Consider the following 14,705-nt stretch of genomic DNA (forward strand, 5'->3'; position numbering starts at 1 on the left):
GGCTCTATAAGCTTACTGGTTACAAAACTGTTTATTGCTCTAGGTCCTACTCAAAGCTAGCAGTGGTACCATTGCTTTTCCCATTGAACAGATGAAAGGGTAATCAGATGAGGTTAAATAATCTGCCCTCAATCACACAGCTGGGATAGTAGGAGAGCAGATATATGAACCCAGGGGATGCCAGAGTCTGTCCTTTTAACCACTGTGCTGTACTACTTATTATAAACAAATGTCCTGTTTAGTTTGGTGCTAGTTGAGTTGACTAATGTTATTTTCAAGGAGGTTTTTTTTTTAATTTTTTTTTAACGTTTTATTTATTTTTGAGACAGGGAGAGACAGAGCATCAACAGGGGAGGGTCAGAGAGAGGGAGACACAGAGTCTGAAACAGGCTCCAGGCTCTGAGCTGTCAGCACAGAGCTCGACGCAGGGCTCGAACTCACGGACCGCGAGATCATGACCTGAGCCGAAGTCGGCCGCTTAACCGACTGAGCCACCCAGGCGCCCCTCAAGGAGTTTTAACTAGTGTGCATACTCTGATGCTTGGCACTGTCGGCTGCCCCTTCTTTCCTAGAATGCTTAGACTCCCTTTGCTTTGGTGAGATGGCACTCTTCTGGTTCTCATATCTTCACTTTCCTTTTTGGTTCCCTCTCCTTCCTTCCATCTGCTCTTTACATAACAGTTTCCTCAGGGACGGTCATTGTTAGGCCTCTGCATTTCTCACTGCACACTCTCTAGGCCTCATCTCCCACCATACTATGGCTAGCACTTTTGTTCCCATACCACTGTATTTACACACACACACACACACACACACACACACACACACACACAGTGTCTTTACACGTGCTGTAATGAAGAGAAGATCCAAAATAAATGAAACAGGGGGGAGAAAGTACAATAGAGAAAATGAACAAAGTTAAAGGTTGGTACTTTTAAAAAGCAGTAACATTGATAAACCTCTAGGCAAGACTGATCAGGAAAAAAGTATAAACAAATCTCCACAGATATTAAACTACTAGCAAGATAATAAACCATAAATTTGACAATATTTTAGATGAAATGGACAAAATTCTCAAAAAACAACTTATAAAAATTAACACAGGAAGAAAGAAAGCCCTACTGGTTCTTGATCTACTAATGAAATTGAATTCATGATTCATTTCCCCCACACAAAAAAGTACAGGCCCAGATACCTTCATGGGTGAATTCTCCTAAATATTAAGGTGAATTCTCCTTAAATAAATTCTCTCAAAAACTAGAGGAGGTACTACTTCCCAACTGGTTTTTATGAGGCCAGCATATTTTAATACCAAAATCTAACAAAGATATCATAAAAGGGAAAATTACAACCAATCTCATGAGAATGTAGATGTAAAAATCCTAAGCAAATATTAGCAAACTGAATCCAGCAATATATAAAGAGTATAATACATCATAACTAGATGATAAATTTTCCAGGAGTTATCATCTTGATAGATGAAGAAAAACCACTGGGTAAAATTCAACATTCACTCATGGTAAAAACTCTTAGCAAGTAGGAATAGTGGGGAGATTACTTTAATCTAATTGGACTATTTACTCCTCTTCCCCAAAATTCTTAATGGCGAATTATTATTTACTTATATTTATTTATTTTTAAAGTGTACAACATTTTGATTTGATACACATATGCATTGTGAAAAGATTCCCATCATCAAGTTAATTAACACATTAATCACCTCGCACATTTACCTCTTTGTGTGTGTGTGAGAACACTTAAGTTCTACTCTTTTAGCAAACTTCAGTTACACAATACAGTATTATCAACTGTAGTTACCATGTTATACATTATAGCTTCAGACCTTATTCATCTTTATATTTATTTTATTTTTGAGAGACAGAGAGAGAGAGAGAATGGAGGAGGGGCAGAGAGAGAGACAGGATCTGAAGTAGGCTCCCCTGCTGCCACCACAGAGCCCTACCTGGGGCTTGAACCCATGAACTTCGAGATCATGACCTGAGCTGAAGCTGGATATTTAATTGACTGAGCCACTCAGGCACCTCATTCATCTTTTTTTTCCCTTTTCTTTAGAGAGAGAAAGAGAGTACAAGCAGGGGAGAGGGGCAGAGGAAGAGAGAGAACATTTTAAGCAGGCTCCACACTCAGTGGAGCCTCACGGGGCTCAATCCCATGACCCTGAACCAAAATCAAGAGTAGGATGCCTAGCTGACTCAGCTACCCAGGTGCCCCAAGACCTTATTCATCTTATAATTGGAAGTTTGTACTCTTTTTTTTTTTATCAGCCCCACCCTTTTCCCCCACCCCTTAAGACCCTGGCAACCACCATTCTACTCTATTTCTATGAATTTGCCATTAAAAAAAAAAAAAGATTTCGCATGTAAGTAATTATTTGTCTTTCTCAGTCTGGCTTATTTCACTTAGGGTAATGTCCTCTAGGTTTATCCATTTTATTGCAAATGGCAGGATTTCCTTCATTTTTCAGGCTGAATAATATCTTGTGTGTGTGTGTGTGTGTGTGTGTGTATGTGATGGTAAATTATTGAAAGCTTTCCCACCTCTGAGAATGAGAATAAACAAGGATGCCCTCTGTCATAACTTCTATTCAACATTGTAATGAAGGTCCAGCCAGTTCAATAAGGGGAAAAAGTAAGAAAAGGCATATGGCTTGGAAAGAAAGAGATAAAATTTTAATGTGATTATATAAAAAAAATAACAAAGAATTTACAAACTGTTAGAATTAATATGTGAATTTAGCAAGGTCACTGAATACAAGGTCTATATATAAATACCAACTGTATTTTCTATATACTAAACACAAATAATCAGAAAATAAAGATTCCAAATGATATTATTTATAATAGCATCAGAAAATATCAATCCTATGCAAAAAGTCTCAACAAAATACTAGCAAATTTAATTCAACACTATATTCAAACAATTATTCACCATGATCAAATGGGATTTATTCCTGGGCTGCAGGACTGGTTCACTATTCACAAATCAATAAATGTGATATATCACATTAATAAAAGAAAGGATAAGAACCATATGATCCTCTCAACAGATGTAGAAAAATCATTTGACAAAATCCAGCATCCTTTCTTGATAAAAGCCCTTAAGAAAGTAGGGATAGAAGGAACGTTCCTCAACATCATAAAGGCCATATATGAAAAACCCACAGTTAATATCCTCAATGGGGAAAAACTGAGAGCTTTCCCCCTAAGATCCAGAACATGACAGGGATGTCCACTCTCATTACTGTTGTTCAACATAGTACTGGAAGTTCTAGCCTCAGCAATCATACAACAAAAAGAATTAAAAGGCATACAAACTAGCAAAAAGTCAAATTTTCATTCTTCACAGATGACATGATAGTCTACCTGTAAAACCTGAAAGACTCCACCAAAAAAAGCTGTTAGAACTAATACGTGAATTCAGCAAAGTCACAGGATATAAGATCAATGTGCAGAAATTGGTTGCATTTCTATACATCAATAATGAAACAGCAGAAAATCAAGGAATTGATCCCATTTACAATGGCACCAAAAACTGTAAGATACCTAGGAATAAATCTAACCAAAGAGGTAAAAGATCTGTACTCTGAAAACTACAGAAAGCCTATGAAAGAGATTGAAGACAACACAAAGAAAAGGAAAAACATTCTATGCTCATGGATAACAAATATTGTTAAAATGTCTATACTACCCAAAACAATCTACACATTCAATGGTATCCCTATCAAAATAACACCAGCATTCTTCACAGAACTAGAACAAACAATCCTAAAATCTGTATGGAACCACCAAAGACCCCGAATAGCCAAAAGCAATCCTGAAAAAGAAAACCAAAGCTGGAGGCATCACAATTCCAGACTTCAAGCTGTATTACAAAGCTGTAATCATCAAGACAGTATGGTACTGGCACAAAAACAGACACATAGATCAATGGAGCAGAATAGAGAACCCAGAAAGGGACCCACAACTATATGGCCAACTAATCTTTGACAAAGGAAAGAGTATCCAATGGAAAAAAAAGACAGTCTTTTCAGCAAATGGTGCTGGGAAAAGAGCAACATGCAGAAGAATGAAACTGAACCACTTTCTTACATCACACACAAAAATAAATATAAATGGATGAATGACCTAAATGTGAGACAGGAGACCATCAAAATCCTAGAGGAGAACACAGATAGCAACCTCTTTGACCTCAGCCACAGCAACTTCTTACTAGACATGCCTCCAGAGGCAATGGAAATAATAATAAAAATGAACTATTGGGACTTCATCAAAATAAAAAGCTTCTGCACAGTGAAGGAAACAATCAACAAAACTAGAAGGCAACCGACACAATGGGAGAAGATCTTTGCAAATGACATATCAGATAAAGGGTTAGTACCAAAACCTATAGGAACTTAACCAAACTCAACACCCAAAAAACAATCCAGTTAACAAATGGGTGGAAGACAAGAATAGACACTTTTCCAAAGAAGACATCCAGATGGCTAACGGACACATGAAGACATTCTCAACATCACTCATCATCAGAGAAATACAAATCAAACCATAATGAGATACCATCTCATACCAGCCAGAATGACTAAAATTAACAACTCAGGAAACAACAGATGTGGACGAGGATACAGAGAACGGGAAACTCTTTTGCACTGTTGGTGGGAATGCAAACTGGTGCAGCCACTCTGGAAAACAGTATGGAGGTTCCTCAAAAAATTAAAAATAGAATTGCCCTACAACCCAGCAACTGCACGACTAGGTACTTATCCAAAGGATGCAAAAATGCGGATTCAAAGGGGCACATGCATACCACTGTTATAGCAGCACTATCAACAATAGCCAAATTATGGAAAGAGCCCAAATATCCATCGACTGATGAATGGGTAAAGAAGATGTGGTATATATATACAATGGAATACAACTTAACGATCAGAAAGAATGAAATCTTGCCATTTGCAACAACATGGATGGAACTAAAGTGTATTATGCTAAGAGAAATAAGTCAGTCAGAGAAAGAGAAATATCATATGATTTCACACACATGTGGTATTTAAGAAACAAAACAGATGAACATAGGGGAGAGGAAGGAAAAATAAGAGAAAAACAGAGAGGGAAGCAAGCCCTAAGAGACTCTTAAAGACAGAGAACAAAAGATTTGACTTTGATTCAGTAGAGTCAGTGAAGAGATCCACTCTCACCCTTGTGAAACCTTTTTGGTGTACAATTTTATAAATGTTAACACATGCATAGCTATACGACAACCACCATAATCAACATACAGAACAGTCCCAGCCTTCTACTAAAATTCTTTTGTGGTATCCTTTTATTATCACCCCCGCCCCATTCCTAATCCCTGGCAACCTCTCCTTAACTGTTCTCCATCACTGTATTTTTTTTTTTTTTTGAGATTTCCATAGAATAGGAATCATATTAGCTTTTTGAGACTTCTTTCATTCAGCATATCTTTGAGATTCATTTGTATACAGGGGTTTGTATGAACACAGATTTTAATTTCTCCTGGGTAAATATCCAGGAATATGATTTCTGAATAATATGGTAAGTGTATGTGTAAGTTTACAAGAAAATGCTGAATTGAGGCTAAATTGTACCATTTTGCATCCCTACTAGCAATGTATGAAAGTTCCAGCTGTTCTGCATCCTTGTCGGCACTTGGTATTGCCAGTATTTTTAGTTTTGGCCATTCTAACAGTTGTATAATTGTACCTCGTTATGATTTTAATTTAAATTTCTCTAATGGCATCTTTTGAAAATATTTTCATGTGCTTACCTGCTGTCTGCATATCCTTTTTGTTAAAGTGTCTTAGTCCATTTAAAAAACTGGGTGGTTTGTATTATTCCTGTTAAGTCTTGAGAGTTCTTTAAAGGACTTCATTCAAATCCTTGGTCAGATATGTGATTTACAAATATTTTCTCCCAATCTAAAGCTTGTCTTCTCATTCTTTTAACGGTGCCTTTTGCAGAGCAAAAATTCTCATTTTGAAAACCAAGTTGAAGACCAATTTATCAATTTTTGTTTTGTGGCTTGTGGTTTTGGTGTCATATTTAAGAACTCTTGGCCTATCCCCAGGTCTTAAAGGCTTTCTCCCATGTTCTCTTCTAAGTAGTTTCTAGTCTTACATTTTACATTCATATATGATAGTTTTTGAGTCAATTTTTATATAAAGTATGAGGTTTAGATCAATGCTTATTTTGGGGCACCTGGGTGGCTGACTTCAGCTTAGGTCATGATCTCTAACCTCATGAATTCGAGCCCCATGTCAGGCTCTGTGCTGACAGCTCGGAGCCTAGAGCCTACTTCCAATTCTGTGTCTCCCTCTCTCTCTGCCCCTCTCCTGCCTGCACTCTGTCTGTCTCTCTCTCAAAAATAAATAAGCATTAAAAAATATTTGATCGATGCTTATTTTTTGCCTACTGATGTTGTTTTAACACCTTTGTCAACAAGACTACCTTTTTCCCATTGAAATTGCTTTTGCACCTCTGTAAAAAATCAATGGGCCACATTTGTGTGAGATTATTTCAGGATGTTCTCTTCTGGTTCATTAATCGATGTGTCTATACCTTTGCCAGTATCACACTACCTTGAATACTGTAATTCTATAGCAAATCTTATCATTAGGGGTAATGGTTATTTTCTGTAACAACTTGGCTAGGCTGTGGTACCCAGGCATTTAATGAAACACTAATGTTTAAAAGAAATAAGTTTGCAGACTTAAAGTTCAAAGCATAAAGTCAAAGATAGCCAATAAACTGAATGAATAGAAGCATTGACTCCTGAGAAAAGGTGAACAATTCAGCAATCGATTAAAGGAGGGCTTTATTTTATTTTTTTAATATGAAATTTATTGTCAAATTGGTTTCCATACAACACCCAGTGCTCATCCCAACAGGTGCTAAAGGAGGGCTTTAAATGAGTATGATCAAGACCCCTCAAGGAGATAAATAAAAGAATACTATCCTTAAAGCTAGAACAAAAGGCTATAAAACAAAAGAGTCAGATATTAATTAGGATTGTGTAGCTATGAAAGAGAACTAACTAGGGGTGCCTGGATGGCTCAGTAAGTTAAGCGTCCCACTCTTGATCTTGGGTCAGGTCATGATCTCACATTCGTGGGATTGAGCCCCGTGTCGGGCTTTGCACTGACAGTGTGGAGCCTCCTGGGGATTCTCTCTCTCCCTCTCTCTGACCCCTCCCCTGCTTGTGCTCTCTCTCTCAAAAATAAACAAATAGATTTTTAAAAAGAACTAATCATAAATTAAAACTAAAAATGCATTTACTGAAATATACAAAAATAAGAAGCCTTAGTCAGGGATATTTCTTAGTGGAGTTACTTCTGATGGCTCTTGGTGTTCTAGCTTCTGAGATAAATTCTGTGGTTCTGGCCTCAAGCACAAAGATACTGGAGAAGCAGGCCCAGAGAGCACTTTATGACTGTACCTTATGTTGGAAGTATCTTGTTAGGCTGAGCTCGGTCAAACTAGATCAAGATTGGAGCAAAGGAGTGAGATAGTCTTTGCTACAGATAAATACCAGATAAACCCCGGGGTGCCTGGGTGGCTCAGTCGGTTAAGCGTCCAACTTCAGCTCAGGTCACGATCTCACGGTCCGTGAGTTCGAGCCCCGCGTCGAGCCCCGCGTCGAGCCCCGCGTCGAGGTCTGGGCTGATGATGGCCCAGAGCCTGGAGCCTGCTTCCGATTCTGTGTCTCGCTCTCTCTCTGACCCTCCCCCGTTCATGCTCTGCCTCTCTCTGTCTCAAAAATAAATAAACGTTAAAAAAAATATTTAAAAAAAATACCAGATAAACCCCTTCTCTTTCTTTCTTTTTTTAATTATTTTTTTAATGTTTATTTTTGAGGTGGGGGGGAGGAGGAGGAGCAAAGAGAGGGAGGCAAAGAATCTGAAGTGGGATCCAGGCTCTGAGCTGTCAGCACAGAGCTCAATGCGGGGCCCTAACTCATAGACCTGAGCCAAAGTTGGATGCTTAACTAACTTGAGCCACCCAGGCGTCCCACCCCTTCTCTTTCTTATCTACTGGTCTTTGGATTCCGTAAGCAAAGAATAGGTACTGAACTGCTGTTCTTATCCAGTATTCTCTGGAAATTATTGGACAGCCTTGATTATCCAGAGGCTTGCTACTCCAGGACCACTGATAACTTGTCCAGCTTCATATAGATGTCTTGGAAGGACAGAATGTTGTTCAAGAATTCTCCCTTTAGAACTTCCACTATGAATTTCTCAAGATTATCTCAGAGGTGCTGTGGCCCAGGTCAGGGAATCATGAGAGGTTAAATGGGCATATAAGTCAAGATGTCATATAAACAGATGACAACTATTCTATGAGGCTATGAGAAACCCATTCATTATTCCAAGGAAGAATACAAGGTCATCTATCACAAGAGCCCAACATACTCTTTGGGCTAATGCCAAAAGATGGACATTCATTAAAATCTAAGGTTTATGGAGATGGCCCAGAATGTTGGTCATCTGCTTAAGTTGTTTGCCATCCTGTTGAAGCTGCAGCCATCTTAAAAATGGGATGTTTTTCTTGTTCACAAAATGTGCTGCCCTCCCTCCCCCAGGGGGAGCCAGTGGCTTGCTGAATCTGCACTGCAAGTTGGTACAGGTAGGTTTCAGGCTTAGAGAACAAAGCAATCAGGGTTCTTTAGTTAAAAACAAAAAGAACCAACTCAAAGTAGCTTAAGATCTCAGGGGGTGTCTTGGGGTGCCTGGGTGGCTCAGTCGGTTGAGTGTCTGGCTTCGGCTCAGGTCATGATCTCATGGTCCGTGAGTTCGAGCCCCACGTCGGGCTCTGTGCTGACAGCTTGGAGCCCGGAGCCTGCTTCTTGTTCTGTGTCTTCCTCTCTCCGCTCCTCCCCTTCTTATGCTCTGCCTTTCTCGCTCTCTCTCAAAAATAAATAAACATTAAAGAAATTGTTTTTAAGATCTCAGGGGTGTCTCATGAAAACAAGGAAAGGAATGAACCTGGATCTCAAGAGGAATTGTAATGACACAGAAAACCTAGTTTGAGTCAGAAGTCAGGAGAAATACCATCTTCACCTCATATGCTGTGTTTCTTGGGGAGTATGCTTCTGTCTTTCTTGCCAGATATGCTTTCCTATACAAACCTTATCCACTTGACCAGGAAGCAGTCCATTAGAACCAGGTATATTCGGTCATACTTAAGACATCAGGATCAGTTTCTTTCACGTCAGGTGAAGAAACATCTCCTGGTATGTGATTTATTTATCCAGGCTTCTGATGACAAGGTAGGATAGGGAGGTTGTTTTTGATTTGCACAGTATGTAAGCTGATGTGTGAGGTAAAGTAGAAGGTTTAGGTATTTTAGGTAATAATATGGTTGTCAGTTGGAGCCAGAGTCCGAAGGTCTAGGGGGAAATGTGGCCAGCATTTCAAAGTTCTTCCACATGCACAGTTGGGAGCTGTCAACTCGTCCCATGTGGCTAAGACTTGGTCCTCAAAGCCATTTCATGTAGCTCAGTTTATGTTAGCATTCACTGAGAGGTAGAACAACTGCGTACCCAGGTGCCCAGGTGCTCTTCTTTTCTTCTTCTCTTTCTCCTTCTTCTTCTCTTCTCCTTTTCTTCTCCTTCTTCTCTTCTTCTTTTTTTGCATAACACAGAGCTCCTATGTTATCCAGAAGAAAGGAACAGAACAGGTGTCCCCTAACAGAGGATACAGTATAAAGGTCTCTAAGGTTAGACTTGAGTCTAGCCCTCAAAGCTGACTGAGTCACGAAGCACGGGCTTATGAGGCTAAGGAAGTTCTACCCCCTAACTTATTATGGTCTGCCCTTTGGACATGATGGTTGATCAAACCTCTTCAATTAATATCAATTCCTTCTTATCTGGTCCCATTTCAAACTAAACCATGGCTTCCCCTTGTCAGTTAACAACCTGATTCCCAAACTTTGTAGGGCTAGTAACAATTTACAAAAGCAAATCAGTGCACCTACTTGGACTGATACCCATCCTAAACAGAGCATATTAAGAGAATACTGGTTAAAGGAGAAGAACAAACAGCTTTTTCATTGAAAGCGGCCAGATAGCGAGAGAACTAAGTATGTGACGTGTCATGGAATAGAGGGTTTCAAGGAGGATAGGATCTCAATAGAAATACTAGAATGAGAATTCAGAAAATGCAGTTAGGAGGTCATTGGTGACCCTAGAGAGCAACCTTTCAATAAACAAATGAGTTTTGAAGCCAGAGTTCAAAGACACCAGAAATGACCAGGTGCTGAAGAAACAAAGGTCACGGGTAAAAGCTCTATTGGGAGGGATATGGGGATATGTGTTTGGCATATATGTTTTTGAAAAACATCCTATTTTTAAGTAATCTCCACACCCAACATAGGGCTCAAACTCAAAACCCGGAGATCAAGACTCATACGTTGTACTGGCTAAGCCAGCTGGATACCCTGGCTTAGATGTTTTCAAGACAGAAAAGACTCGTGCGTGATTGGAACCTTGGAGAAAGGAGCTTATAGATAGGAAAAATATATTCATTTCTATAATTGCTGATATGTTTAGTTTAGCAGAATTAGTTTTCGAGTTTTGTTGTCCGTAAAATGGTGATCCTGTAATGAAGCTCTATTGCCCCCATGTGGTGTAGGCTGCCCAGCAACTTCATTCTAAACTAGGAATTGACAAACTTGCTGTAAACAGTAACTATTTTAGTTTTGAGGGAAAGTAACCACAGATAATACATAAACCAACAGGTGTGACCATGTTCCACTAAAACTTTAAGTAATTTGCTCAAGGTTGAGGGGATCAGAATATGGCACCCCCAGATATGCCACTTTGGCATAAAGATTAAGCTGAGAGCATCTGAGATTCAACAGATGCAAAAAAAAAAAAAAAAAAAAAAAAAAAAAAAAAAAAAGGCTTAAAGCTTTCATTTTCTGACTAAAAGTAACAACTTCTGGGAAATAAGACTACCATAAATTCTCCCCGAGGGCAGATCTACTCCCAGAAGGAAGAATGAGAATAAAATCTACCTCAAATCCCTTATTTAGGGAAATGTTATGGCCCTGAAGAACATGAAAACACCACTCATACCAAGATAGAGAAGCATTATCACAAACTTTTAATTTCCTGTTTGTTCTCCTGAAAATAATTTCTTTCCAAAAAGTCATTTGTTTTCCTGTTAGTGCCTTTCTCTTCCTCTCCTTTACCTAGTAAGGTGGTATACAGATAGGAAATCCTATCTTCTTTGAGTTATCACTGACGTCTCCCACATGTGTGCATGCGGCACATGTAAATAAAGTGTTTTTCCCCCTCCTGTTCATTTGTCTTTTGTCAGTTTAATTTGCAAGACTCCAGCAACAGAATATAAGATGGCAGAAGAAAAGTGTTTTTCTTCACCTCCAAGGTCAGGTAGCTATTAAGTGGAGGAAAAGGGATTTAAACCCAGATATCTGCTTCTAGAAACGGAGCTCCCCCTTACTAAGCTACTTTTTATATTATTATTTTTAACTGAGACTCCATCTTAACATAACTATTTTTACCATACACTTATTTTATTTTTAAATGTTTATTTATTTTGAGAGAGAGAGAGAGAGAGAGAGACAGAAAGAGAGGGAGAGAGAGGATCACAAGCAGGCTCCACACTGTCAGCACAGAGCCCAACTTAGGGTTTGAACTCGGGAACTGTGAGATCATGACTTGAGCTGATATTGAGTCAGGTAGGGGCCCCTACCGTACACTATATTTTAAATAAGGCATATAAAAAGTTAGTCATAGGCACTTTTCTCCAGATTTAATTAATGTACTTTTTTGAGTGCTACTGAATCTTACTTTGAATCGGGTTCTTCACACACCTTGTCTACAGCTTGGGCACATGATAGAAATTCATGAAGTACCTTTTGGTTTGTTTTCTCTCTTATAGATTTTCCCCCTTTTAGCCACAGTTTGACTCCACGTCTGTTTAGGCTATTAATATTATTCAAAGCCAAAGTTTTCATATGATTTTCTTCATTTTAGAGGTAGTATAGTGCAGTGGTTTTACATATGAGCTTTGAAGACAGTCCTCAGTCTGAATTCTGGCACTTGTCACTGCATGGTAAGTACTCAGTAAACATCAGCTAGTCTATTCAATCAACTAGAATGTATGCCTTGGTTCAATTTCCCCATGTTTTCTCTCCTCATGCAGAAGCAAAAAGGACCTTAGTCATCTTAGGTCCCTTTAAATAACCACCACCACCACAATTTTAACTATCATCACCATAATAGTAGCTGACCTTTACTGAGTGATTACTATGTATTATTTATTATTTTTTCCAAAATTTTCTTTAAATTCAAGTTAGTTAATATACAGTGCAATATTAGCTTCAGGAGTAGAATTCAGTGATTCATCACTTACGTACAACACCCAGCGCTCATTATAACAAGTGTCCTCCTTAATGCCCATCACCCATCTAGTCAATCCAGCAACCCTCAGTTCGTTCTCTCTAGTTAAGAGCCTCTTATGGTTTGCCTCCCTCTGTGTTTCTGTCTTATTTTATTTTCCCTTCCCTTCTCCTTTATCGGTTTTTTTCTTAAATTCCACATATGAGTGAAATCATATGGTATCTTATCTTTTTCTGACTTATTTCACTTAGCATAATACACTCTAGTTCCATCCACATCATTGTAAATGGCAAGATTTCATTCTTTTTGATGGCTGAGTAATATTCCATTGTGATTAAATACTTTCCATGAATTAATTTTATTATTTCAATAACCCTATTAAGCAGGTATTATCATTATCTTTATAGACAGGAAACTGAAGTCCAGGGAGATTAAATAACTTTTCCAAGGTCACATGGATAATAAGTGGCAGAGATATTTTTTTGAACCCAGGTAAGTCTGACTTCAGAATCCATACTCTTTATTACTTTTCTCTTTTGCTTTATACTGTCTCCAACAGAAAATTTTACTGTTATGTATTTCTTCAAATTAGAAGGAATAATTTTCCAATGTCTCCAAAGCAATGGTTACTAGGCTTTAGGGTTTCACATGCTATTAAAATTTTAAAGATTCTGATAAACAGCATACATTTGCCACATTTAAGTTTTGACAAGAAAGGACCTCAAAACAAAACAAAACAAAACAAACCACCACCACTATCATTTACTATTAGCTTAAAATAAAGGATGATTTAATACCAAAAAAGTAGGATAGATATAACCTAGAACTTCCACTTTGGTGAGAACAAAGATTTTAGGACAATATTCTCCTTCCTTCTTAATACCAGGTTAATAGCTACATGCTGCTTGCATTTAGATACAACAACTCTTTTAGTAACTTTTACAACTTGTCTTTCTAGAAAGAACCTGTGTCTTTGGATCTGGAAGCTAAGAGTGCCATTAATTAAAAATTGTTGCTTTTTAATAGAAAGTGGAATAAAAGATCTATAGGTGTTTTGTTCCACTAAAGTGGCCATAGGACTTAACAGTCTGAGTGGCCTTACTTCTACTCTTGAAATTTTAAAAGATGAAATAAACAGTTTCGGGATTAGACTTCTTTCATTCCGAAGCATTAGAGGAGTAATCATACTGTTGAAAATGAGAACACCTCAGTTAAAACCTTATTTTTTTGCACCTTTGATTTCCTCCAGAATCCCAATGCCCAAGTGTTTTCAACAAAGTATCAATCATTAGAAATCAACATGAACGTTGGTCTTGGTAATTTTTTTTATGATTACACTCTGCTGGCTGCATTTTGAACTTGACGACAAACATGAATTGTGTACACATGTAAAAATTTGGAACAATTCTCTTTTACGTAACAGTCTATTAGACCCTTGTTTTATGTTATACTTTAGATAAATTAAGTTTGAATAGCTCAATTATAATCAAGTATATTCAGCTTCAATTATAACTTCTAATTGATTCAAGCCTATTAGCACAATGTTAATAAAAGGCCAGTGGTTTGCTCCTAATGAACTTTTATGTATTACGTAATCACATTAAAAACCGGAGTCTCCTAAATACCTTAGGGTGGCATTCGCTAGTGGGTCCTGCAGTTTGGATGTCAAGACCAGTACCAGCATCTTTTGGGAGCTGCAAGGAAGCCAGAAGGACAAAGAACATAACTCAGAACACTAACTTCTTATTCGTACTAGCGCTTAGTCCAGGGTCCTGCTGTAACCTTCACTCGGCGACTTTTTTCTCTATCAATACAAAGGCAATTTTCTCTCCTCATCGATCCTTCTAGTATTTTGTTTGGGGGACGGTGGTACATTGAAAAACTTTTAAGAACCTCCTTCTCCATTTTGAGAGTTCAGAACTTTATAACTTTTGGATAAGCAATCAGAGTGAAGACTCTTAAAGACCCAGGTTGGACTAACAAGCACAAAGCTGACCACGTACGGATATTTGGGTCTGAAGTGAGCCTGGAGTGTGGACACAGGCGGTAGCAGAAAAATCGTGGATACCAGGGTGTAAACGCAGTTCTAGTCCACGCCGGCGTGGGTTCCAGGTCTGCGACACCAATTACCTCTCAAGAGGTGCGGCGAAACCCCACACAGCCCAGAACAACGGCAACCCAGACTCAGGTCGATTCGGTACGGAACCCAGACGCAGGTGATTCGTGGGCGCTGGATGATGACGTACTCCTCAGACCAGGCCGTGATTGGTTTCCAAATGGGGCGTCGACCGCCAACGCGACGCGGA

At 38.6% G+C, this 14,705-nt stretch overlaps 1 protein-coding gene across 13 annotated transcripts in view; it reads right to left on the reverse strand.

Moving 5' to 3' along the window:
• The window catches only part of LOC122212131 (alpha-1,3-mannosyl-glycoprotein 4-beta-N-acetylglucosaminyltransferase-like protein MGAT4E), a 31,550-nt gene extending 16,931 nt beyond the window's left edge, over positions 1–14,619 (reverse strand). For 5 of the 13 annotated variants that reach the window (XM_042925827.1, XM_042925823.1, XM_042925826.1 and 2 more), the window contains exons 1-2: positions 14,403–14,619; positions 14,025–14,093 (exon numbers count right to left, since the gene is read on the reverse strand). The gene's annotated coding sequence lies outside the window, so the exon portion shown is untranslated. The remainder of the gene's footprint in view (positions 1–14,024; positions 14,094–14,402) is intronic. The other 8 variants (XM_042925829.1, XM_042925824.1, XM_042925818.1 and 5 more) reach the window with 5 other exon arrangements.
• Positions 14,620–14,705: the final 86 nt, after the last annotated feature.

The sequence above is a fragment of the Panthera leo genome, chromosome F3, assembly GCF_018350215.1.
Source record: "Panthera leo isolate Ple1 chromosome F3, P.leo_Ple1_pat1.1, whole genome shotgun sequence".
Taxonomy (NCBI): domain Eukaryota; kingdom Metazoa; phylum Chordata; class Mammalia; order Carnivora; family Felidae; genus Panthera; species Panthera leo.